We start from the raw sequence: 26,825 nt of genomic DNA on the forward strand, positions 1-26,825 counted from the left end.
ATTGTAATTAGGGCTGCAAAATTCTGGGAACGCAGAATGGGTATTTGCTACAATTTACTTTTTACAACTTAGAGAAAATAGCAATAAAACTACCATTTTAGAAAATTTCATTTATTATTATTATTATCGTTTGTTCATTGTTCAAATTTTTCTAATGTATGTTTCCCATGTGGTACTAAAAACCCATTTGTTAATGAAGTAATAATTAGCAATAAAGCTGACTGTATCCAGTCATTATTCATCAGGGCTTATCCCATGCAGGGTCGCGGTGAGCCGGCAGCCTGTCTGATGAAGCATGGGTCAAGAGGCAAGGGACACCCTGGATGGAATTTTGGTCCATCATAGGGCACGAGGCAGGGGACACCCTGGATGGAATGCCGGTCCATCATAGGGCGAGAGGCGGGGCACACTCTGGTTGGAATGCCAGTTCATCATAGGGCACGAGGCGGGGGAGACCCTGGACGGAATGCCGGTCCATCATAGGGCGAGAGGCCGGGGACACCCTGGATGGAATGCCAGTCCATCATAGGGCACGAGGCAGGGGACACTCTGGACGGAATGCCGGTCCATCATAGGGCACGAGGCAGGGGAGACCCTGGATGGAATGCCGGTCCATCATAGGGCACGAGGCAGGGGACACCCTGGACGGAATGCCAGTCCATCATAGGGCGAGAGGCAGGGGACACCCTGGACGGAATGCCAGTCCATCATAGGGCACGAGGCAGGGGAGACCCTGGACGGAATGCCGGTCCATCATAGGGCAAGAGGCCGGGGAGACCCTGGACGAAATGCCGGTCCATCATAGGGCACGAGGCAGGGGACACCCTGGATGGAATGCCGGTCCATCATAGGGCACGAGGCAGGGGACACCCTGGACAGAATGCCGGTCCATCATAGGGCACGAGGCAGGGGACACCCTGGACGGAATGCCGGTCCATCATAGGGCGAGAGGCAGGGGACACCCTGGACGGAATGCCAGTCCATCACAGGGCGAGAGGCGTGGCACACTCTGGACGGAATGCCGGTCCATCATAGAGCATGAGGCAGGGGACACTCTGGACGAAATGCCGGTCCATCATAGGGCACGAGGCAGGGGACACCCTGGACGGAATGCCGGTCCATCATAGGGCGAGAGGCAGGGGACACCCTGGACGGAATGCCAGTCCATCACAGGGCACGAGGCGGGGGAGACCCTGGACTGAATGCCAGTCCATCATAGGGCACGAGGCAGGGGAGACCCTGGACGAAATGCCGGTCCATCATAGGGCATGAGGCAGGGGAGACCCTGGATGGAATGCCGGTCCATCATAGGGCGAAAGGCGGGGCACACTCTGGACGGAATGCCGGTCCATCATAGGGCGAAAGGCAGGGGACACCCTGGACGGAATGCCAGTTCATCATAGAGCACGAGGCAGGGGACACTCTGGATGGAATGCCGGTCCATAGTAGGGCACGAGGCAGGGGAGACCCTGGACAAAATGCCGGTCCATCATAGGGCACGAGGCAGGGGACACCCTGGACGGAATGCCGGTCCATCATAGGGCACGAGGCAGGGGACACCCTGGACGGAATGCCGGTCCATCATAGGGCGAGAGGCAGGGGACACCCTGGACGGAATGCCAGTTCATCATAGGGCACGAGGCACGGGACACCCTGGATGGAATGTTGGTCCATAATAGGGCACGAGGCACGGGACACCCTGGATGGAATGTTGGTCCATCATAGGGCACGAGGCACGGTACACCCTGGAAAACAAATAGATGGGGACACCGCAGAGCCCACAAGTCATATCTTAAATGGAAAACCCACCCAGAAACAATTTTGCTGTATTCTCTCGCAGTCCGTGTGTCATTTCTCAAGCTTGTTTTTAACGTGTTAAAAATATTCCATATCACCCAGAAATCCTTGAAGGCTGTGGATAGGCTACAGAATGGATGCTTAGTATAAATTATGATAAAATACAGGCTGGAAACTTCTTTTACATTGTCAAACTGGTCAAAATCCATTCCAAAATACACACCAGGAAAACAATTAAAATTTTTTTTATTAAATTAAATGTAATCTAATTGAATGCGTGTAGTCATAGTAGCTAGTTAAAAGTGTTTTGCACCTAAAAGCGTTTTTTAAATAAAATATAAACTTTTATGCCGCTTTATTTTTTTTTCTTTTCAACAAAATAATTTACATATTATAATTTTTAATTTGTTTTCAAATTCATAAAATCCCTGAATAAAATTGAAAAAAGTTGACAAAGGACTTACTTTATTTGACTTTTAAAAAAACTTACTTTTTCAATTTCAAAAAAAAAAAAATATTGATAAAAAATTGAAGCCTTTACATTTACATTACAATTACAATATATCTTAAAATTTCCTTTGCAAAAATTGCTGCATAAGACAGTGAAAACGAAATATTGCTGAGTTTTGTAGCTGTTGCCTGGTGATAAGGTACTTACGAGAAGCAAACTTCTCCCCGGTTTGAAATAAACACACCCACACCCATTTCCAGGTGCTTAAAGTTGCACCTTTCATTTTACAGAATAAACACTGCATCACAATTTTATTTTATACTTCTGGTGTCTCTTTCTCTTGAGATAATGCAAGACCTGACAGAGTTTTCCTTCTGAGATTCAGGTGAACATTGCACTAGATCTATATATATATATATATATATATATATATATATATATATATATATATATATATATATACACATATATATATATATACACATATATATATATACACATATATATATATATATATATATACACACATATATATATATACACACATATACATATATATATATACACATATACATATATATATATATATATATATATATATATATATATATATATTCACGCCCAGCTCGTACGATCCTCGTGTTTGCCATGCCCCCGATTATCCACGTGTGCTTCCCTGATTGTACCCAGCTGTACCCTGTTGTTTGGTCTATTTCAGTCCGTGTCTTACCTCAATTCCTGGTCTGTCATTGATGTTAGTCAGTGTCTGGTGTTTCCTGCTCCCCGTTCCAAATTAAACCCTCGTTTTTCCCCAATCCTGTCTGCCTGCCTGCTTTTCTGCCCATCTGCCTGCCCGTGCGATTACAACATATTTTATATATATATATATATATATATATATATATATATATATATATATATATATATATATATATATATATATATATATATATATATATATAGAGAGAGAGAGAGAGAGAGAGAGAGAGAGAGAGAGAGCTTGAGATTTGCGTGAATATTGTTCTGGATTTCTCAGTGAGACATTACTGACCGAAGAGTTATGCAAAAGTGCACGTCTGATCGCTCGCATCTCGCATACAGCATTATTGAGAATTTAATGGTAGACATGAGGTCTTCCACATGGATTGACTTTCGTGCCAAAGTGAAAAGACTCCTCATGTGATTGTGCTGCTGGCAGGAGTAGATCTCCTTGGGAAGCGGGGGGGAGGGGGAGAACGAGTCTGTCTTTCGATTAACTTAAAACCCAGGGTCCTGCGGGCGAGTTGAAGAACCGGGGAGACAAAGGTATTTTAAAACGACCTGCCTCAGTGCGTCACCCAGAAGATGGATGGCTCCCAGGCGGGGAGTGTCTCTCATCACTGTGGAAGTGCAGTCCCTGTCAGAAAGGCACAGGCAGATGCTGAGATGACGCGACGACCTCGACGTTCTCCTCGCTGAAAGGGTTCGAGAAACAAACGAAAAGGTTTGAAAAATGGGCTACAGACCGAGGAGCTCAGATGGGGACTAATGCAGGCAGAACTGTCACGTAGCGGGACAGGAAATGCTGAACAGAAAAACAGAAAGTGATTTCTTTAATATATTCTAAATTATGGGTTGGTCGTTCAGATATCTTTGCATCTTTTATTGCCACTGCAGAACCGTGGGAGGGCTGAATAAATTTTTGGTTGGGCCTGTCACCCAAACAAATGAATCAAATTAACGAATAACCTTTCCATGTTACCGAAGATGCCACCGCTATAGCATTCCAGCTCCCACGTTAATAATAAATCGCGCCCGAAAAGATTAACATGGCATTAAAATGAAACAAGTCAATCAGAGAAGAAGATTGCATTAAACGGTATGCAAAACATCCCGCTCGCCTCCCACATCTACAGGGTGTCAGATGTTGACTTTAGATAACCGATATCACCATTAGCCCGACAGCGTGAGGTTAACCAGGCTGCGTTTGCCATGTCGTCGCTCATAACATCTCAACACGCCTGGGAACTTCTGCTTCGCCGCTTCATCTTAATGCGCCACGAGTGCAATAATTGACAGTTCATGTCCTAACTATGAATCTGGAATTCAGATTCGGCATCCTGTCCCAAAGGTAATAACAACTGGGAGTGTGTTATGGGAGGCTAAAGTATGCTAACATAAACTCAGAGCGGCCCCTGCTCAGTTCCCTTAGGAAACCCCATCGGATTGTGAAGCATGTTACACAGGGATGAGCTGGAAAGGAAAGCCCCACTGGGATTTCCTTTTCAGGACCACGTGGTGCCCAAGTGAAGCCAGTGATGAAGTTTGTCGGGGGGGGGGGGGGAGGTGTTGCCACTGGCGACTTGCTAAGTCAACGCCACATCGGAAGATGCCGCCCTAGGCGGTCGTCTATGTCACCGACAGAAAATATCAGCCCTGGTAGAGAGATGGTTAATAAAACACAAAACGTACACGCCATGAGTCTGCCCCTGCTTAATGCCCCCACTAGGCCTCAGATGCCCTTCTCCTCACTGCTCGCTCCTATGATGTCTCCCTTTCAGGCGCCATTACTGCACACATTGTGGACAAAGCTCTCTTTCTCAGCGGAGAGACCTTGGCGAGATCCCTGGATCGATAATGGGACTGTGATGAACTTAACAGTCTCATCTGTAACCTTTTTACAGAACCGCACAGCCTCACTTCCCAAGATCATCATATTGATCAGGCCGGTCTTGTCCCGTAATCCTGTGTCTCCACCACACATCGTAGACCTTAGGTGCACATAAATGGAGAGGACAGTCGATCGAGGCAAAAAGACAAAAAAAACCCCCAAAGAATATTATTCAGATTCACCAGATGAGTTATTTATATATTCATCACAAGCTTTTTAATACTGACACCACCATGAGCCCAGCCAGTGAGGTGGCCACTGGGGGGCACCATACAGGGTCTGTCGAACAAAAACATTAAAAAAACAATAAACTCTTTATGCATTGTTTTGTGGTATTTTCTTCCCCTTTCCTTCTTTCTTTCTCACTTAATTTATATATTTGGTCCTGCAGAGTGACTGAAAAGCCATCCCATAGATCTGAGAGGTTTCTTAGGTCTGTCCGTGGTCCGATCTGTCCTCCCTGCTTCACACTGGCAGAATATCAAAGGAGGTGGAGATGTACTGACAGCCCACCGGTGGTGAAGGAGGGTAATTTTGCATTTTCACCTCACTAGTCCTCTTCATCTGACTGTGATTAGCTCCGATAACATTTCTCCATCATTAAACCAGCAATAAAAGGGGGATGAGGGGTGGGATGCGGGGGGGGGGGGGGGGGATGGTAATGGGGTGCTGGTCCTCTCTCTGAATAAATTCCTTGCCAACGTGGCTTTAACGAGATGAGCATGACAGAGTGTAAAGGCGCGGGTGAGCAGTGCCCAGGGTGCTCCCTGAAACGTGTAGCGATGGCTGCAGATTACCATGACATCTTGCTAATTACTTTTCGTTATCTCGTCATCAGGTGGGATCCGGCATTTCAGAGAGAGCAAGTGCGAGATCAGTTCTCTGGCTTGAAAAAACACCGATGATATTTTAGAGGCCGTCATGGCCTTGATCTTCAGGAGACGCATCCACTGGAACCTCTGTGCTGACTTTCCACAGCATGCCCTTTAATTCCATTTTCCCGGTATTTTTATGGCACATTTTGATTGGAGCGGCATGAGGTGGTCCTTAAAAGACACATGGTCAAGGCTTCCTTCCCAGCATGCTCAGCAGATGCTAAGGATGTGGTTCCAGTCTCTGGACAAAAAAATATATTCCCATAGCCACTGCAGAAAGAACAGAACAGCTCACCGGATGATCAATCATCAAATCTAATTAGTAAGAATCATAATAATGATGATGGTTATGCTTGTTTTCCTGAGCAGGGATATATCTGATGAGGTCATTTTTTTAGTAAAGCTGAATGGATCCTAGGAAGCACATCTTATGTAATGCTGGTTACATCTTAGATGGAACAGCAGCCCATCGCAGGGGAGTCATGTGCCTTTGTGTACAGCGATATACCAAATGTCACCAATTCAACAACACAGGGACAACAACTCTCAGGTCTGCAACAGTGATATTATGTTGCTTCATTACTGTTCCGTCCATCTTCCAACAGCTTATCTGGAACAAGGTCACGGGGGCCTGGAGATTCCTCCTGGCAGCATAGGGCGCATGGCTGCGGTACAAACTGGACAGAACGCCTGTCCATCGCTGGACACATGGACACACAAACTATGGGCAAATGAGAAACATCGATTCAAGGGTCGTCTCTCTTTAATTTGGTTGTTGGCAAGTAAATCCTGCAAGTACGGTGTTCCCAGTCTGGACTGCATCCTGGCAAGCAAAGCGAGGTCACAGAAGGGTGCTCTGTGAGCTGTGACAGGTTTATGAATTCACTTCTTATTGGATGTATGCTCACCAAATATCAGAGTGAGAAGATTTGCTTCGCTCATACGTGCGTGCGCATGCACCCCTTCTGTGTCTTTAACCAGCCCTATATGGCATTGTGTTAAAGAAATAGGCAAGAGTGGTGAGCATCAAAGAGCTTGCGGTCTCCCAGGCGACGAGGAGGGTCTGATTCGGGCAGGCTGACGGGTCCGTCCAAGTAGTTTGAAAGTAATTTCCTCAGACAAATTGAATTTGGTGGGGAGTGGTCTGTGGAGTTTGGGACGGCTTCCTCACCCACGTTATAACCAAGCACTTGGTTACATAGACGGACGCCAATAAATACGGAAGAACTACAGCTGGATAGACCGGCATCCCAGTGCTGGTCAGCGGTGGCAGCAAATAAACACACGTTGGAACATTTAGCAGAGCCGGATTTAGCCTTTTGACAGGCTGGGCTGAAAGCGTGATCCTTCAATTTAATTAAACATAGCGAGGGGAAAGCACTTAAGGAGCTGAAATTTCTGAAGTGTTTGGTGACAACACCAATTACTGCTTCCAGCGACTGGCACGGCCCTCAGTCAGAGAGGCGCTCTGCATTAGTGTCACGCTGCAGACACCATGCTGAGTGGCCATCAGAGGCAGATAGTGCTGGACTCGCATTGAGTCCCCCAGTATGTGCAGCAAGCAGTGCACACAAAATGCTTCCCCACCCCGCGTTGGTACCTTCACCACCCACTCCCCCCGCCGTGAAATCTATCGCTTTGGAGGTGTCGATTCCCTACCCAAAAATGTCGGTAGCTGCGGGTGAACTTTTCATACAGCACCATCAAAGCTCTGCATTGGCGTGGCTCAAAGTCACAGACTGGTAGAACAATTCCACAAGCAGAGATATGGGCAGGATAGGGATTGCTAAATATGGTAATCGCCACATATTCCTATAGAGCCTATATAAGATGCAACTACTTTTTCTTTGCGTACCTGAGAGACTTATAATGGAGCGGAAAAAAGAAAACAGAAAAAAGTCTATTAGCATTGACAACACTGTTTGTCGCTTAATTTCATTCATAATTAGTACCAGTCCATGTCAGTGGGAAAGTGTTAATAATAGCTTCTAAAAATAAAGCCCCCGGGGTAAAAAGGAGCTTCATGTGAGAGTGAGGTTGAAAGGAGCTGGTAAGCTCAGCACGCATAATCCCACACATAATCACCACATTCTTATTCCCAGCACCTTAAGTGAACATAAAACCCTGCGCAAAAACAAAAGAACATCACCAGACAGTGCAGAAATCAATGATGACCGCTACACACCATTTAATGAGGCAATTACTGCCTTACCCAACAAGGCCTGTTTTTGCATCTTCAGTGCTTATGGCGGCCCTTTCTGCATTCACCTTTGTTCAGTCAGAAATGGAGCAGTTTTTGCTTTTTGGCTAATGAGTCCCGTAGATTTCCACCAGGAGTTCCCAGGGAAATGGGGCGAAGCACTTTTAGCCTATCAGGTCCGCATTGTTCTGCAGGTACGGCCACTAGAGCGGAGTCCGGCGCTCTTCTCCTCGCACGTATTTATAGGTGCCGTTTTGTTGCCTTTCAAAGGTCCTTAGTGCCCATCAGCAGTCCTGATGAACTCCTGGGAGACGCAGTAAACTCCACTGAAATCCTAAAACTGTGCAAATGCTTTGAACTCTACGGCAAAGCTTTAAAATCTTTGAACTAGAGGTTCTTTAAGGTCTAGTTAAACTCTAAAGTTTTTAAATCCATAAAATATTAGGAAGTCCTATAGACTCTAAAACTCTTTAGAAACTATGGATTTTTTTATCCATCCATCCATCCATCCATCCTCTAATAGCTTATTCTGAACAGGGTCTTGGGTGACTATCCCAGGCAGCACAGGGCACAGTGCAGGGGTGTGCCCTGGAGGGGATGGCTGTCTATTGTCGCAATCTGTGCGCATCCTGTATATGACTATATCTTATACCACAGATTAAATGTTGCTGTGCTTCTTGTGGAGAACAGCAGGGCCATCTGCCAGGTACCTTTACAATAAAAGCCCAGATCCCTCACCATTGTTACAGAAAGTATGTGATTTAGTAACTGCAGGAAGATCTCCAAGGCTTCCCTATGACCAGGGCACACAATGGCTCCTAGTGTATATAAGCATTTAAAAGACCAAAAGCAGGACAATGGAAACTAATTAACCTTCTAATAGGCTGCCCAGTGGTCAATCCAGCCTTACAGGGCTTTTTGGTTTCGTATGTGTCTCATAACTGACAGTGAACCCGAAACACCATATGATCGTGTGTCTTCTTCAGATGGGCCAGCCGTAGCATGCCAATGCAGGCATGTCCAATGAGCCAGGCTGCTTTGAAGAATTACTATCAGGAAACCTATCCTTCAAATAAGAAAAGTAGCATGCACCTTTCACAGGTATTAGTCCCTACAAAGCCAATGTTTTTAGAGATTAGCAGAGCAGGTATTTGTTTTTTATTTGCTTTACATAAAAAAATTATTTTAATGAGTAAATAAATCATATGTCTGGAGGCATTGAATACAAAGATGTTGTTTTTGTTTTTCTGTTTGCATTTTAAAAAATGAAGGTACTAGAAACGACACTTCATCAGCCAAAATACAACAATAATTATATTCTGTCAAGGCTAAGCCACCCTCATGTTTGCAAACTTGTGTGTTTAATTAATTCCTCTGTACCCTCCACAGTCAAAGAAGATTGTTTGGGTGCCTCTTTTTAATTAGTTAGCCCTGAGCATGGGGACACAGTGCTTCAATTAGACACTTAATGAAATTCAATGATCATAAAACACAATTACCACTCCTGTGTGGAGGTTCGCTGAAACCAATTACAATCACGGTAACGAGTGAGGATCAGCGACGTCGTCCTGAAGGTGTCGAGTAAAGGGTGCTGGAATCACCTTAGGTGGTCAGGTAATTCATTCACAGGCGAAAAGCTGAAATAAACAAAATTGTAACAACAAAAACCATCAAGTGAAAGTTTCACTTTGCGTCCTCCTAAAAGATGCTGTGTTAATCCTTTGTTGCCTTCTGTAATGTCATATAGCCACGTGATTCTTTGTAGGTGCCTGTTTCATCTTGAATGTGGTAAGCTTGGCCTCAGCATTAGCTCCTTCCAACTAGGCACTGGAAATTACAAACAAGGTACACATCTAGAAACGTGCGAAAATCATTTTGACAGTAATGTTAATTGACTTGTGTTGAAACCAAACATTCTGGGCTGGCCCCAGAGTCATAGCATAAACTTCTTCGACTATGCTGACTGCATTTATAGCAGTAAGTGTCCTGTGCGTAAACATACAATATGTAGCTAACAGCTTATGTTACTAAACTAGAGAGAGCCAAATAGCGGAGGTGGGAGGAGAGCCGAGCAGCTAATGGGCAATGAAATTACTGATGAAGTCAGGGAGATCTAAGTCTGATTCAAGTGGAGTTCCCCTGAAAATGAGCCCAGTCGTTCCCAATTCAGAAACGGTGCAAATGTTGAGGAAGCCATTGATCAGTGGAGAAAATGTACCCATCCTCTTTAACGCCACCCCCCCGGACGGCTCGATCATGCTGCTGGCTGAAATAACAGTTCAACGATTGATCTCAAACCATAATAAATGACCCTCCCATGAATTTAATTTATAGTGGGTGTCAACACTAAGTTGATAAAAGGAAAGGGGGTGGGGGGGTGGATTACCAATTTGCCCATAATAAACCGATGTAAAATATGGTTTGATGGCATGACTCCCTTTTGTGTACCCTTTCAGAGCAGACTCATCTCTGAAAGAGATTCCTGAGGTCAACAGAGATCAACTCAGTGGCAGCCAATGTGAACCATGTTCGTTGTCAATGATGAGTCAGCTTGGGGAGGGATGTGCTGCCGGCGAGGGCGAAGATTAATCACCTCAGGGGACGGCAGTGAAAAGAAGGTGATGGCTATGGATGCTGTGGTGCGCAATGGGTCCTTATCAATATTAATTGTAGCCAAATCGCTATTCAATACCTGTGATATTAGTGGCTCATCACCATAGTGCACCAGCCCACGGGAAACGCCCCCTAAAGGCTCGCCGTGTTACCGGCCAGTTGGTGGAGCTGTCACTTTTGGGATGGTGTATCAGTGAGAGGGATCAGGTTCCACCCCATCTAGTGGCGAATGTCACATGATGACAGCTCAGCCGCTTGCTTCGCATCACTGGCTCATGGGGTGGAAATGTTGGGGTGTGTTTGTGGTTTTGGGACGCTATCCATCATCAGCCTCTGCAATAACAAAGACCATCTCTGAAGGAAATGAGCATTTTCCGTACAACGATAGAGAAGAGCAGAAATGGTTATTAGAATTCTGAGGCTGTACTGAGACACCCTGCTATTGTTTGGAGAGATCCATGAATTGCTGTTATCCTTCTACGATTCTTGGACAGGGGTGTCCGGACTTGGCAGCTGACATTTCTACAGTGCAGCCATTTGTGTAGTTGAGTTGGGCATCTCCCAGGGTGATGTTTCAGGACCTCGAAAAGGTATGTCTGCACGCTCCACAAAACAGCAACTCTGTGACACAAGCACCACCAACACACACGCCCTCATTGGGGCCTGAACGGGAACAAGGACGGCCGTGACGAGGGCCAGCCGAGGTCTAAGCAAGTCCGGTCCCCATTTGCTATTGTGGGCAGCAGGCCTGCGGCGTTTTCTGAGGTGAAACTAACAAGGAGAATGAAGGAGGTCCGCAAAGGAGATTGGTGAAGGAGAGTAATGCCTGTGCTTAACAATCAGCACCTGTCTGGCCTCTTTATTTCCCTTTTAAATCATCCTTTTTCAAGCTCCCGGGTTTGATTTTGAAACAAAAAGCAAAGTAACTTTAAAAACTTTTACCATCCTTGTAAAACACATGCAAGTTCGAACAACCATCTCTAGCAGGACCTTCAAGTGAGACAAGCAGGTTAATCGAGATAGTGAGAAGCTGGTTTGAGGTAAAATCCCTTCCATCAGTGCCAGAAATCGGTCACAGGAAGTTCACATCATATTCTTTGACACCAGCTACAGAGTAAGTACAGACAGCTTTGTTTTTTTTTTTTTTTAACGTCTGCACCATCAGTGGGGTTACTACTATCTCTCCCTTCCCTTTCTTTGTGGATTTTGATTGGCTGTCTGTGCACCGTCAGACTATTACGGCACTGCATGGCGCCAACGTAAAAAAAGGGTGAAGACCAACAAGGGGGTTTAAACTAAGCTAAACTAAAACAAACACACATCGGGAAAAATCACAAAATAACAGGACCAGGGGTCTGTACTACAAAGTCGGGTTACTGGCTTATCAGGGTAACTTATAGGATTTAAGGTAGTCTGGGCAAAATGTAAGTGAACGAATATGAAGTCCATTTAAACTTTGGTACCTTAAATCTGACAAGTTATCCCGATAAGCTAGTAACCCGGCTTCGTAGTACAGACCACAGGAGGGCTCAGAACTAAACAGGGAAAATCATCATGAAGGGAACCAGGCAACATTAGGAACAGAACTTCAGAAACAAGCTAAGTAACAACACACGGCACCATTAGTACTCATCAAACAAAGACCAACTCAGGAAACTAACAAAGGCAGGCAGTTAAATACGATGATAACAAGGACTGACAACAGACAGGTGTGAACCATGAAAAACAACCAATCAATGAGGGCACAGGGCAACAAGACACTGGTGATGAAACTAACACTAATGAACACAGAACTAAGGAACTTACAAGAAACTAAGGAAACACAGGAAAATACTATAATAGTAGAAAAATCAAGAAACAAGTAAAACAGAGTAACCACGATAGAGAGCCATAAACAAGATAAATTAAAGACAACGATAAACAATATCAGACTAAGGATGAACCAAAACAGGCAAGCAAAGGACTAATAAACATTAGGAAAACCAGAAAGCCAAAAAACAAACAAAATAGTGAGGGTGGCCTCAAACCTCCGACTGTAAGGTTGTAGCTTCTGTCACACACACAGCCTGTTGAGCTACATGGCAGTCTGGGTAATGGAGGAAACACACAAGGGTCTAGTACAAACACAGGAGGGAACAGGATGGCCAGCAACAGCTGCTGGCCAAGTGGGGAAGTGGCATGAAAGGCAGGGATGGACGGGAGCTGACCCTGACAACAGACCTCTTTTCAAATTTGTTTCTGGATGGAACCTGGACTGGAGCGGACAATGTCCAGCCAGGCTCCACCTCCACATCCAGGCCTGGCAAGGTCAGAGCCGAACGGCAAGCCTCATTTCTGCTGGAAATGGCACTCCAGCACGAGCAGCAGTGCTCATTTTAATAATATGCAATTAGCTACTGCATGACTGAGGTTAAACAGTCTGTGTCATATTCACATGTCATTATATAGTGCAGTGCTTCCCAGCCTGGTCTTCTCCTCTAGCCCGTCCATGTCTCTTCTCCCTCGTAGCTCCCTGTCAGACAGTTCACATTTTAGCAAAAACAGGGACTGTCTGCGGGACCCAAGGAACAGATTCAGAAACACTGATATAGTCTATACCTCTTACATCTTGATGTTTTCCAAGACATGCAGCTAGGAATTCTGAGGCCCCTGGCACAATGTCATATTGGGCCCCTAGGATAGATTTCGCTATTGGTGGGGTCTATATATTTTGCCCCCCCGAATCCAGCAGGGTATCAACAGTCACTCATTGTTCATTACTGCTTCCTTGAAGCAGTAATGAAATACACTCTTCTTGGTATGTAGCTCTCTTACATTAATCTTAACTGTTAATCGCCAAGCGATCGAGTCCTTTAAACCAGCCAATATGTCTGCTAACCCCACATATCCTTTTTTTGCATATTTTCAATCTGCATTTCATGGCCCAGCATCCAAATAGCTTACTAAGATTTGCCAGGATATGAAAACACATGTGATACATGCGGATGGAGGGGGGGAATAGGGGAGGTAATGGAGGCTAAAGTCTTTCTACCGTAGTAAATTCTCCTCCTCTGAGCAGCTAGAATAATTAGACAGGGTAGGCGCTGCCCTGATGAGCTGCTACTTCTACGTCGGAGAATGAGGATGAGCTGCTACTACAAACGCATAGGACCAATGTGTATCATTCCTCTGTGTCCCTGTCTCATCATCTTTGCCTATCAATATTTGATAGTGAAAAGCAGAAATTAAACAGCAAAATATATGCATGAATAAATCCCAGTACTGATAAGGAGGGGAATGCCTTCCTAAGGTAAGAAAGTGCAGCCCAGCTGCTCGTAAGCTGAGGACCATGTCCGTCTTAATTTGTAGTCATTCATGCATTTCATCACTAGGGGGTCTCAGTTAGCTCCAATCTGCTGACTCCACTGTATCGGAGTGTGGCGCATGATACATTTAAAATTTCCCTGGCCTGAATGACTGTAAAAAACATGGACTGTCTGAGGGTCCCTGAACACCGGATTGACAAGCATTGGTCTAGCAGGGAAAAAATCTTCGACAAAGCTGATACCTGGAGAATGCTTGTCAGACACGTGTGGCGTGGGGACCGGACAGGGGACAGAGGTACGGGAAGGGACAGAGACAGATTCGGCAAACTTTTGGTGGATGAGAAGATGAGAAACAGAGATTACGACACACAAGCGGGTGCACTGATATCTAGAACCAGTTCTAGGTTACGGGCTGAGAGAAAACACAAAAGAACGATTTATTCTACTTCTGGGAATGAGGGACAAGTGGAACTAATCGACATGAAACCTACGGTCACCTGATTCTCTCTCCTGTGACGGCCACACCCCCCCCATCTTCCAGCTAGCGAGCAGACCGGGCAATAAACTCAGTGATGCGGGCAGTAGAAGGCAGAGCCGTCTGTCACCATAACGCTGTGACCTCCTGCGCTGCCTCCAAGGAGGGACAAGCCTGTCACTTTCACAGCAGAAACCTGTCAGTCCGCAGCTAGAAAGTATCTACTTCAATTATGTGAAGGCCAGCTCTTGAAACAACTTGCATACAGTGTCCCGCTTGTAAAAATAACCAGGCGGCAACGTGAAACCAGTCTTGGGTGTTTTCGCTCGGCAGGAAGAGTGAGCAACCCTGTGTCACAGGGGCTGTATCTCTGCAGGTAGCTGCACTTACCTATTAAACAGCACAGTGGGTGAAGCGACCTGCTGTCCGGGTAACACATCCAAATAAATTCAGGGCACATGTACAACATAAGGTGTCATTGGGTCCTGCATTTCCCTTCGGTGTCATTGGGGGCAACAGTGAGGTCACGTGGTTCGCATGGCTCTCAAAAATGTATGTTTTTGGAAGTTGGCAAGCCCTGCAGAAATAGTGTCGCTGACTGAAATAGGACATATATAGGAAAATGCATGTTTACGTACATGTATATTTTTATATTTGTCTATAATGTGTACTTAGGATGTGTCCTGTGGTCCCTTTGGTGAAGTCTCTGTGTTCTCCATGCCTGTATCTTCTTCCTCTGGACATTCATATCACATCTGCTGTGCGTTTGTCCTCATTTGACACCTCCTTATAAGCCACACTGCCCAAAAGTAGAATTCCCTTTAAACAAAGAGCAGAAACGCTTGAATGTTCACTAAATAATTAAGGCGGCCTCATAGATTAAGGCTCAGACGACGGGCGTCTCGAATGCAGGGGCTCCTTTAGCACGTCGGTGGCTGCCGTCTGGGTGCGTGGGTGCGACCGCATGGGGGGCTGTGGGACCCTCGCAGACGCGCCATGCCTGCAGGCGTGTGTGTGAGTGTGTGTGCGCTCGCGGGCGTAAGATCTCTGCGATGCCTGCGGTAGAGATTTATTCCGTCTGATTAATGGCTGTGATTTGTCTACCTGACTGTGTTTTAATATTATTTTCCTGTAATTCTGCCGTTCCCGCTGACCGCACTGGGCCTGATTAAAGTGCCTTCAGGTCTGCGCTGATAATGACGGAGTGGTCTTATTTCCACACCCGCCGCGACGGGCAGCCAACTGTCGCCGGGGAGGGGGCGGGGGAGGGAGAGACCAGGACGCACCGGAGGCAGAGAAGGCCAGATTGGTGGTCAGGATGACCAGCGGGGTAGAACGGCATCTCCGGTTCCTGTCTCAAACGTTTCAGATGGTCAGTCCCTCTAAACCTTACTGCTTTTTGTAGTACATAGACAGGCAGTCCCCACATTAAGCGTGAGATCCGTTCCCTGTCTTTAGGTCGAATTTGTAGGTAAGTTTGTAGGTAAAAATAATAATACAGTTCATAATAATAATAGTAATTATTATTATACAGTAGCAATAAATCTAACTACATATGGTACTGCACTACACTGTGAGCCGACGAACTGTTGAAAGCCGTGCAATATTTTCGCGAGCATCACAAAGTAGTGTGTGCGTTCATTGTCACGATCCATTGTACGTAACCTGGATATTTATTATAACAGGCTTTATGGCAGTCCGTTCGTAAGTACGAATTGTCTGTAAGTCGGACACTCTTGACCCAGGTGCTGCCTGATTTGCTACAGACTCCCAATGTCCAATGACATGCGGCACTCAGAGGTTCCATGTGCTACAGCAATAGGGCTACACTTTCATGTCTAATGGTATTTGAGCCAGGCTTCCTCACTCTCACCTATTTACCCCTATGTCTTTAGGGCCACCCTGCTCCCTAAAATAAATATCAGCTTGGCCTTTTCAAAGTACTGCGTGTGTGTCTGTGACTTCCAGTCTCAACACACTGCAGCAGGACCCCGCCCAGGCAAAGATCTGCCGTACCTTTACTAAACAAGCAAGACTCTTCCAGCCACGTTCTTTAACTGTGCAATAAATATTCAGCGAAACATTAAATATTGATCACCGTGTGTTAACCCTGAGATAAAATTTAATTAAAACAAATATTAATCACAGTCTGGGCATTAGTAATATTTATAAGATCTATAATGAAAGTGAAAAACAGAAAATAGATTTGGGAGAAAGTTTTTTGTTTATGTTGTAATAATTATAAATCTCTGACAGTAAATTTATAGTGTGAATTAATCTAACTTAAGCTCATGATAAAATGCATGTTATATGTCCCCTTGTGGGCTGCGGAACTGGGTTATACTAATATTACATTATACATTGTTTTTACATATTAGGTTAGATTAGATTCAACTTTATTGTTATTGCAGTAAGTAAGAGTACTCAGACAACAAAATGCAGTTTCACCAAAAAGTGCAAAATAGCCTAAAAAGTGTTAGAAATAGGTTGAACAATATATACATGTATGATAAATAAATAGTTAAATGTGCATCTATACAATGGTATATATGGAGTGGTATAAATAATGTATAGTGTATTTGTGTGTATAATACTATGTACTATAAAAAATTATGTTGAAACGATCTTTCTTTAGTGAGCAACCAAAGTCACCCCAGTACTTACAATAACACTCTTCATAAGGCTAACCAATATCTCATTCACTTTTTTTTTACCAAATATAATAAATTACTGAAGTGAGCTGGTGGTGAAATTTCACAAATACACAGAATGGCTGAGGTGCCCCTGAGGAGTGTTCGGGAGCGTAAGCGGGGCTCGGTGAGCCGTCCAATAAGATAACAGTAACTTTTCGAAGAGTAGAATAAATTCTTGCTAGTATTTATTGTGTTATTCTTACTTTGCGTATCTTCTAACACTGAAATGTGTTTTTGTTTCTGAGCAAATATACATATACTCACATAATGGCTGTAAACATTTTCTTTGACTGCCGAGCACAGGCTTGAACAGCACAGTGTGTATAAATACAATACACTTAAGTAACTTTGAAGTGTGGGGGCAGTAACGCTGCATTATTTTATCACAGATAAGTATTAAGCTCCTCAGCAGCCATGTGTGAGTAGCAGCAGTGCGTGTGTATGTGTGTGTGGGGGCGGGGGGCGCTTTGGGTACAGCTTCAACACATACATGTCAAAATCGTAATAGGAAACATAAGCAACGGACAATTCTGAAACATGTCACACAGAGACAATCCACATGGTTTTAAAACCATACCCATAATTCTCTGGGGAAGCGCCAAGCTCCTCCACACTGAATAAGAGGTCTGGAGTATTTTATGCTCCTGTAAGAGACATTCATTTTTGGAATTGATGCTGCAATAAGCTGAGGTTCACACCTCTGTGCCTCAATGCATGATGGGTATTAGAAACATGAATGAATTCTCCCTTCCTTCTCATTGAAAGCAGTACAACCATAAGGCCTAATGCCAAATGTGCCGTACAGAAAGATGAATATTTCAGCCTCGATGTTTAATATCTGCCCACCACAGAATTTATCTAGACCAAACCCATTTAATAGCACCTCATTATTTTACACGAGCGTTGTTCTATGTTGGTTAAATGCATCTGACTGTGTGATGCAAAAAAGGGGGTAATTTTGTCAACATTAATGAAAAAAGTCTTAATAAAAAGTGAGTCCGTAACATATAATTTAAATTGCATTTTTTTTTTCCACGCAGCAATCGCCGTGACAAATAAGAAGAAATGCAGAAATATCTCTTAACAGACGCATGAATAAAGGATGCTTTAATTTTACTCTGCCCACTACATTTAACGGAAACTGAGCCTAGAGGGTGCAGGTGACGTCGGTAGTTAAGGAGCAGCTGCTAGCATGACTACCAGTCTGCATCACATGCATGTCTCTGTCCTCTATCAGCGCATGGCGGGTACTCCTGGGATTTAGGGTGCTGTGGTGAATATTGAGGAATTATTTTACCCACAGTGCCTTGGGTAGCACTGTCCGCCAAAGGTCCAACAGCAGCACCCCTCCTAGGATTTCATGTCCTCTAATGGCCTCCCAGTGCCTCGCAGACAGCCTGGGGGGTGGGGAACGGAATGATGAGTAGGCGGTGCTATCGGGACGCCAATGACGGGCACAATCTGGTTGCCAGGTTAACGAGAGCCTGACGGTAACATACGGTCCTCATGGAGTGACAGACTCCCTCCCGGCGGCTTCAGGAGCTCAACACTGCTGGCACTCAGCCAGGGGCAAACAAACGGCGCTATTGATTGCGGAGACGGCGAAACAACAAAATGAGGGATCTCGTCAAATCCCCATGCCCCCAAGGGCCAGTTATAAATCTGGAAGCAATTTCTGTCTGCCGCTACCTTTTCTCTGTAGTCCTTAGGATGAGGACAACAAAGTCTCTCAAAGTAGACCTCCCACATCAACGCAAAAAAAAAAATCACAATCACGATCTTTTATTTTTCTTCTGGGATTCCCTGCCAAAAAGACATCCTGGTCTGATGTCTCTCACATCTTTCTAGAATTTAAGAGCTTCTACAGCAGGCTGTGAAGCAGGCAGATTCCCGGGATTGCTGGGTGTCTGGAGCACACTTGCTTAGGGATCTCTGCTTGTGTCTGGATGGTCGGCAGAGTAACCATATCACCATGAGGGCCTTGAGAAGGACCCTTAACCCCAACTGCTCCAAGGACGCTGGCTGCCCTTGACCTCTGACCACAAGCTTCCCTGAAATGCATGCTGCTTTGGAGAGAAATGTCTGATAAATCAAATTAAACATGTTGGCAGTGGTGGCTCATGTCCCATCCCTATCTTCTATAACCACTGGCTGGGGTGCAAACCCCGGACCATTCATAACACAGATACAGCAGGTGATATCTTCCCTGGGCTATCGTTAGGTGACACTGATTGGTTGATTAAAGGTTTGATTTTCTGCACTTTGCTCCAGGACCATGATGTCACGGTCTCTATCACCTTGCACAGAGCATAATCTCCTCCAATTAATCAACACAAATAAAGATAAAGCCGTCACGAAGATTTATTTACAGATATCATGAATGCTGATGTTGCCCAGGGCTGGAAATAGAAATAAATTATTTAGCTTATTTCAGATGAGCTTTAAGATGCTAAGAACGTACGAAGGTGGATTAGGTCACAGTATTTCCTGGAGCTCTATTGCCCTACAGAAAACAGGCTGATATTTTAATCAATGTGTTTTTATGACTGACTGTAGGGTTCCAAATTAATCCATCAATCCATCCATCCATTCATCCATCCGTCAATCCATCTATTTACTGTACCCATTTGTCCTTTTCGTAGGGGAGTCTATCCCAGAAGCTATAGATACAAGGCAGTTTTAAATTAACATCCTACAAAATGTATACTTGCTAATATACCTAATTGCAGTATTAATTCTCATGCAAGTTTTCTTTCTTTCTTATGGCAAACCATAACCATATATGACCACACTGTAAACAATAAATTCCAAACCAGGTGCAGAGAGGGGGCACTGAAGTCCATAACTGACAAGTCCTGGGTTGTTCCCTGCCTCGTGCCCATTGCTTCCGGGATAGGCTCTGGACCCCCCCGACCCAGTAGGATAAGCGGTTTGGAAAATGGATGGATGGATGGATGATAGTGGATGATGTCACCCTCAATGAGCAGAAGCTTCTTCGTTCCCAAATCCCTACATACAGTAGCTTATTGAGAAGGTTTGAAAGCTATGACCAGCAGTCAACAGGATACCGATAAACCAACCTTTGTAGTGCTTAAGTTGTACCTTATTACTAGGCTAGGTAATACGGAGAATACCGCTGGCTCCCCAGCAGCACGCTGGAAGGACAGCAAGAGGAGAACGGTTTGTAGGGCGCCGTCTGAAAAAAAGACAACTTATAGTGCAATGGCAGCGAGATGTTTCTCCACCGTTGAACCTGAAAATGACACCCATCTGGCCACATTTAGCACGGTCGGATTTTTCCTTCTTCTCACCTCACACTCCGGTTTTCTTCATGCAGATGAGAAAATGGCCTTATGCCAGCACACATCCGTGGAGACTTATATCCTGGCCACTGCGTCATGAAGGAATCACCCATGCTGTCCTCACTTCCGTGTCTTATTTTTTTTTTCTCTCAGCAGTTCCTATGATGTTCCTGCAGACAAAGCTATGTCCTGCAGTCACCAGATTGATGGTCACATGACCGGAGTGATTAATAAGCTGTGAAGAACTTGGTCTGCATATGGAATATAGCATTCGTACTTCATTCCTCCCCGATGGGATACTGGGTAGTTTCTACACTCGTGACCTTCCAGGCATGTGCACAAGGCTTAACTCACTGAGCAGCACATCAGTTAAATATCAACAGCCACCACAGGGAGCTTGGAAGTTCAAATGCTGGTATTTTATTCACAGAATGTGAGGGAGCCACAAGTTATTTCATTGCCTCATTAATGTAAGAGGAAGTGGCCATTTAATTTCTGCTACTAGGTGTCAGGTTTGCTGCTTCACTGAAACTATGTGATATTCAATAATCCTGAATGGAACTACATATTCCTATTGACATTCTGGGGTGACTAATTACAATGTATTGTTGTCTATCTTCAGTGAATTGTCCCGTATTTCTAATTATTGCACAAACGTTTCTTCAGGTGATGTATGGCCCAGCAGCTTAAGACACAGTGCCGTAACTTGTATAAAATTGTCTGTTACTAATTTACAAAGTGTTACAACCAAATTAATAACTAGATTATAAACCATTCATAAACCCATTATATGAGTAGCCTTATTGTAAAGTGGCACCCGATTGTCTAACCCTGCTTTCTGAATTATACATTGTCAGCTAAATCAGAGGTTTACACTTTACTTTACACTGACTGCACCTTCATAATGCATTCATAATACCTTCATAGAACATTCATAAACAGCATGTACATATACCTTCCTACGTATAACTTCCTAACATACCTTAACAGCTTTAATATACATTATTAACAAACATTATATGATCACAAAAATTATAATTATATTATCGTATGTTTGTTATTGAATGTATATTAAAGCTATGTGAAGTTTACTTACATGCTGCTTATGAATGTTCTATGAATGCATAATAAAGGTGCAATAAATGGTCTATGAATGCATTATAAAGGCATTATGGAAGTGCAGTTTATGTAAAGCATTACGAAATAAATAAATGCTAGATAAATGTAAATGTATAGGGAAGGACAAGCCCAGTTTACAGATCTTGAGTGTACAGATGAGTTGGTAGCATGCTGGGCATCAGTGACCCTAAACCTTCACCATACCCTGCCTCAGCTTAGCATAGCTCATCTCCTCTGGACACAGCCACTCCCAGCCAGTGAGGGGCCTCTCTGCAGCAGAACAGGATCCATCTGCAGACAGATTGCTGGGTCACTGGCATCCAGCCACCCCGCCCTCCATGGCTGCTAGCAGATAGTGGAAGGAGGGCTAACCTCAATGTATGTCTTAAAAGCTGTGGCTGATTCCTCAGTGCTAATGAGATCAGCTGGAGCAGATCAGCAGCCATTTTTCATTGTGTTTCGCCTCAAAGAGCTCCTGGCATTTCATGGCACAAAACGCGTTTCACGCCCACAGCCCTAATCCAGTCACCTCCACCCAGACTGATGGAGAAGCACAAACTCACAATCTGGAGTGAAGCACAGCTTCAGGCGTTTGATCGCAGCCTCAGCTGAGCATGTTCTGCCCCCACCCACCCACCCACGGCTTTCTGCTCCTCTCTGCCGCAGAGTATCGATCGCATCGGTTTATAATAATCTGCGATTTCGTGTTCCTATGCTTGCCTTCCTGTGGCAATCTGTCACCGACATGCCCCCCTTGTTCCTTAAGTCGTGGAGGGAACCTCGCTGGCTCCCGGTCAGAAACAAACAAAAAAGCAGAGAGTATGTCACAACTCCCAGCTGTCCTCTACACACACAGGTATCGAAACACCAGTGTTTCCCAAACAGGTCCCCATTAGTGAGCAAGAGCAAAACCGGGGCCCTCTGGCAGGGAGTTGGGAGGAAGCAAATACAGTACATGGACCGTCTGGGGGTCCTGGAGGACCGGGATGTGAAACACTGCATTACACGACCCCCAAACAAAGCCAAAGAAGAAAGCATGGCAGCATTAATTCCCGTGCTGTTTTTACACCCCTGTCAATAGCTGTAAGACAAAGGAATTGTTTAGAGCTGCCTTATTACCATCTGTGGACTTAAATGGTCTGGGGAACTGTTCCTTAATTAAAAAATAAACAAACAAATGAATATAGCTGCTCAGTAATAATTTATAGGCGTAATTTAAAACGATCCCACCAAACGTGTTCCGAAGCTCCGAGCTTCTCCAGCCTGCCTTCTTATGAGGAGCACAGGGACGAAACTAAGCAAGTGACAGATTTCCTGTCACTCAGATGGTCCTCGCACTCCTAGTCGGACACTGCTGCTCTCCCTAACGAGCTACAAATAATTAATGAAAGGTTTGTTCTTGTCCAGGACTAATTCAAATTAATTCCACAATCTGTCATGCAAACACACAAACACACACACACACACACACACACACACACACACGCACACACACACACACACACACACTCAGGCAATAAGCAGGCTCACAAATCATTAGGTAAGAATGATACAAACTACCAGATAACCATGCTACTTACAGTAGAGTTTAGCCACTGAATTCCTATTCTGTAAGCCCTCAGAATCAACTATCTGTTTAGCTACATAAACTTTCTTCCAAATGCACCCGATTGTCTGTATTTTTTTATTCATTTTTCACACAATATAACACAATATGTCTTCCTCTCCTGTGACCCTTTCCCTCCAAGCCGGCTGCCTTCATTTATTCATGTTCCCAGTGAGGAGTTCCGCCGCGTGTGTCTATTAATCGGGGACATTTGCTTAATCTTGTGGTGAATCATATTGAGTTTACAGGCTGAAGGAAAAATACAATTATAAACATTGCCTTCTGAGTCTTTCAATACGTCTTCTGGAGGAATTGATTTACTCTGTAATGCATTTACAAAGTTTTCATCCCTAATAAAATGAAAGTAAGTTGTTTAAGAAAAAAAAATGCTTCCTGGGAAACAAATTAGTGTTATTTATCCTAAAATCAGTATCTGCTCTGTATCTCAGCTGCATGATCACTCCAGAATTTTCTTCTGAGACTGTTTTTATCTTGATGATAATAGCAAACACCACAGATGAATTATTTTAATGTCTCTTTATACTGACTGAGAAAGTCATCGCGTTTTTAGAGATAAAATACCTTTTTGACATAAAACAAGACCATTTCCCACACGAGACCAATTTGAATGTAAAGTGGCTGTAATGTTCAGCTTCTTATTATTTGCAAATTATTTTGATATCTACATAACAATTATTGTAATGTCAGAAAGTGATGACTGAACTACAGAGGGAAAGTGAAGTATATTAGAGAACATAGTCTGTGCTCTTAATGTACTTGAATTCCATACTAGTGTAGTAAGTGTGTAAGACTTGCTAGAGGCTTCCTACCCTGCAAATGGAGTCACATGACACAGAGACGGGAGCAATCTACAGGCTCAAGGTAAAGGGACTGGGGGAATTTAACACAACCAGTATAGACATCGGGTCTTGGAAGGAGCTACAACTAGCTATGGGATTAGGCACATTTTCTGGGGTCAAATGCAAAACAAATCTCAGGCTTATGCAGATAATAATTAGTCTGTTCATCCCCTGACTTCACCCTTCACCATATCCAAATAGCATCTGGCCTTTCAAAGGAACTCTTCATACTTCTACACTCACTGGTTTAGAAATTTTAGCTTGCTGATTATACACTTGCTCCTCAATTATCTGAATGGTAATCAATCATCTGGTGGAAAACTGCATTTCGCGCTCATGTCACTTCTTATGTCGTACACAGCGCAGGCCGATTGGTGCACACATTTTGCAACTTTCCACACTCAACATCTGACCATAAGGAACTTCAGCCCGCATAATACCTCCAAAATGATATGAATCATCCAGGCATTATTATCAATATAATTACTGAAATAGAATCAGTCAGAGAGAATAAACAAGTGCGGTAAAAACTCGTTGTTTGACTTCATGAATATTGATGGAGAAAAAATAAAAGTCAATCAGTCAGTGCCTTGAAGAATATTAGCCTGTGCAAACATATAATTACAGACATGAATTCTGGCTTTCAGAGTTCCCTGTTGGGCCTGTATCCGTCCTAATGATCAATGTTTTCACCCTATAACTGCCGACTACAGCAATTCATCAGCCGGGCCTATCTCTCAGTCCGGGAAGCATGATGGCATCAATGCATATTCCTGTGTACTTGTAAGTTCGGTACTGATATCCAGATCTGGGCTGATCACATGGCATCTACTGCTGAAGGCAAAGTACAGTGTTGTTGAGCATTGGAGTCGCACCTTTGATAGAGCAATTGCATACGTCACATTTGTACAAAAATTAACTTTAATTCATTCATTCATTTTCCATATCCACTTGTCCTGTGCAGGGTCAGGGGGGAGGTCCTGAATCTGTATTAAAATATATACAAATGCAACATACAGTAAAGGAATTCTTCACTGTGTGTTGCTAGCGAAGGAGATTAAATTGTTTCAAGGAATGTTTGCTTTGTGAGCAACAAGCAACTTCTGCTTTTAAGTTGGACATCATTAGAGTAGAAATTATAAAAACCAGAGCGACAAGTAAGAATAGGATCCTGACTATTATCAGGCTTAATCAGTCATTGGCTTGCACTTCAGGTTTATCCTGGCTGACATATTCCAATCACACCCAGACAGGACAGGCTGACAGTGCTTCTGAACGGCAGCGATTACAGTGATCCAGTGGGATCCGGTGAGTGGATGAGCTTTGGTTCCATCTCATTGCCCCCTGACGCCATCACCCCCGTCCTCAGCGGCACACGCCCCATTGCATGATGGAACGCCTTTCCGCAAAAGTGAGTGGAAAAATGAGCCCAGTCTGTCGCAGCCATCGTCCCATCTACAGCCGCTCGGAAGCTTCCAGACTTGTTGTGACATGGAAGATTCACCCCCCTCGTTAGAGGTGGATCCCTGTGGGGTAATCCTGGGTGATCGATCGCCACCTACATTATGCAACCCATCATGCATCACGTGTTGGCTGTCCCTGCCCCTGGCACTGCTGACAGATTGCACATACATGGTAGTTTAGGCAAATTACCATGATGCCCATGACCAGTTAAGGGTTTTAATGCTAAAATATTCTGCACAGAGTTCAGATTTTGATTGAGTAATGGAAGACAAATGAAGTTACAAAGCTGAACCATCTACATGGAGGAAAAACATCCTCAGCCACCTGGTTCTCTTTTCCATTGTAGCATAGGGTGAACGGTCCGTGACGAGGTCCACACCACCTGGTGCCAGGGAGGTTTCCCTGACAGGATCGGTTCCTGTCCTGCCTTGATCCATATGTCATTTCTCCATTTTGCCAGCAGGTGACACTGGTCATCCCATCTCCCATTATTTCCTAGACTGGTTAGCCCCTAATGTTTTTTTATTTCCTATGGCCGCCATGTGGCTGAATGGACTAAGCAGGTGGTTTTCATCTAGCCTTCCCATTTGTTGTGGGTCTGAGGCTGGCCTCAACTATGTTTGTAATTTTGACTCTTTGTTTCTTCATATTCTTTGTATTGTGGTTCCTTGTTGTTCCCTGGTCTTAGTAATGTTTATTTGCCCTAGATTCTAGTTTCCCTTGGTGTTTTGAATCTTCTGCATCTGTTAATTGACCTCATCTGCTCTTCGTTGCCCCTAATTTCTAATAGCCCCTACCTGCCCCTTGATAGCCCTTATTATCTGTCCGTATATATGTACCTGTCCTTGCCTGGTTTCTTCATTTGGTCATTGTGGTTGTTACTCCTTGTTCGTTCCTGTGTTATTAATGTTCTGCTCTTTGTTAGGTCCCCACATTTCTTCTTCTATTTTCAATGTTAGTTTTCTTTGTGGTTAGTTTCAATTAGTTCTTGTTTACCTGTTTTGATTTTGACCCCTCGCGGTCCCTTTGTTCTCTAGATTTGCCTTTGTGTTCTGTTTTGTGTAATAAAACCTCCTGTGTTGAGAGCTGCTATGTGGATCATCGGTCCTTGGTAATGCCCTGCAGTAACATTCCCAGGTTCTGTCTGCAGCGGTAATTCAACAGCTGTTCATTCAAAGGGGCCACGTTTGGCATGACAGTCAATGGATGGGGCTGCTTTTAGCGCTACTGCGCTAGCAGACAGCTAATAAACTAACAAATTAATGATAGCGGGTGCTCTATGTTCTATCACTGAGCACCAATTCCTTGCAAAACCCAAAACTAAATTAATTTAAAGACACAACTGGTATCATTTCACTGTAAACCAAAAGAACCACTCTAACACATTTTACACTTATTTTAATATATGACTGCAA

This window comes from Brienomyrus brachyistius, chromosome 13 (assembly GCF_023856365.1).
Source record: "Brienomyrus brachyistius isolate T26 chromosome 13, BBRACH_0.4, whole genome shotgun sequence".
NCBI classification, from domain to species: Eukaryota; Metazoa; Chordata; class Actinopteri; order Osteoglossiformes; family Mormyridae; genus Brienomyrus; species Brienomyrus brachyistius.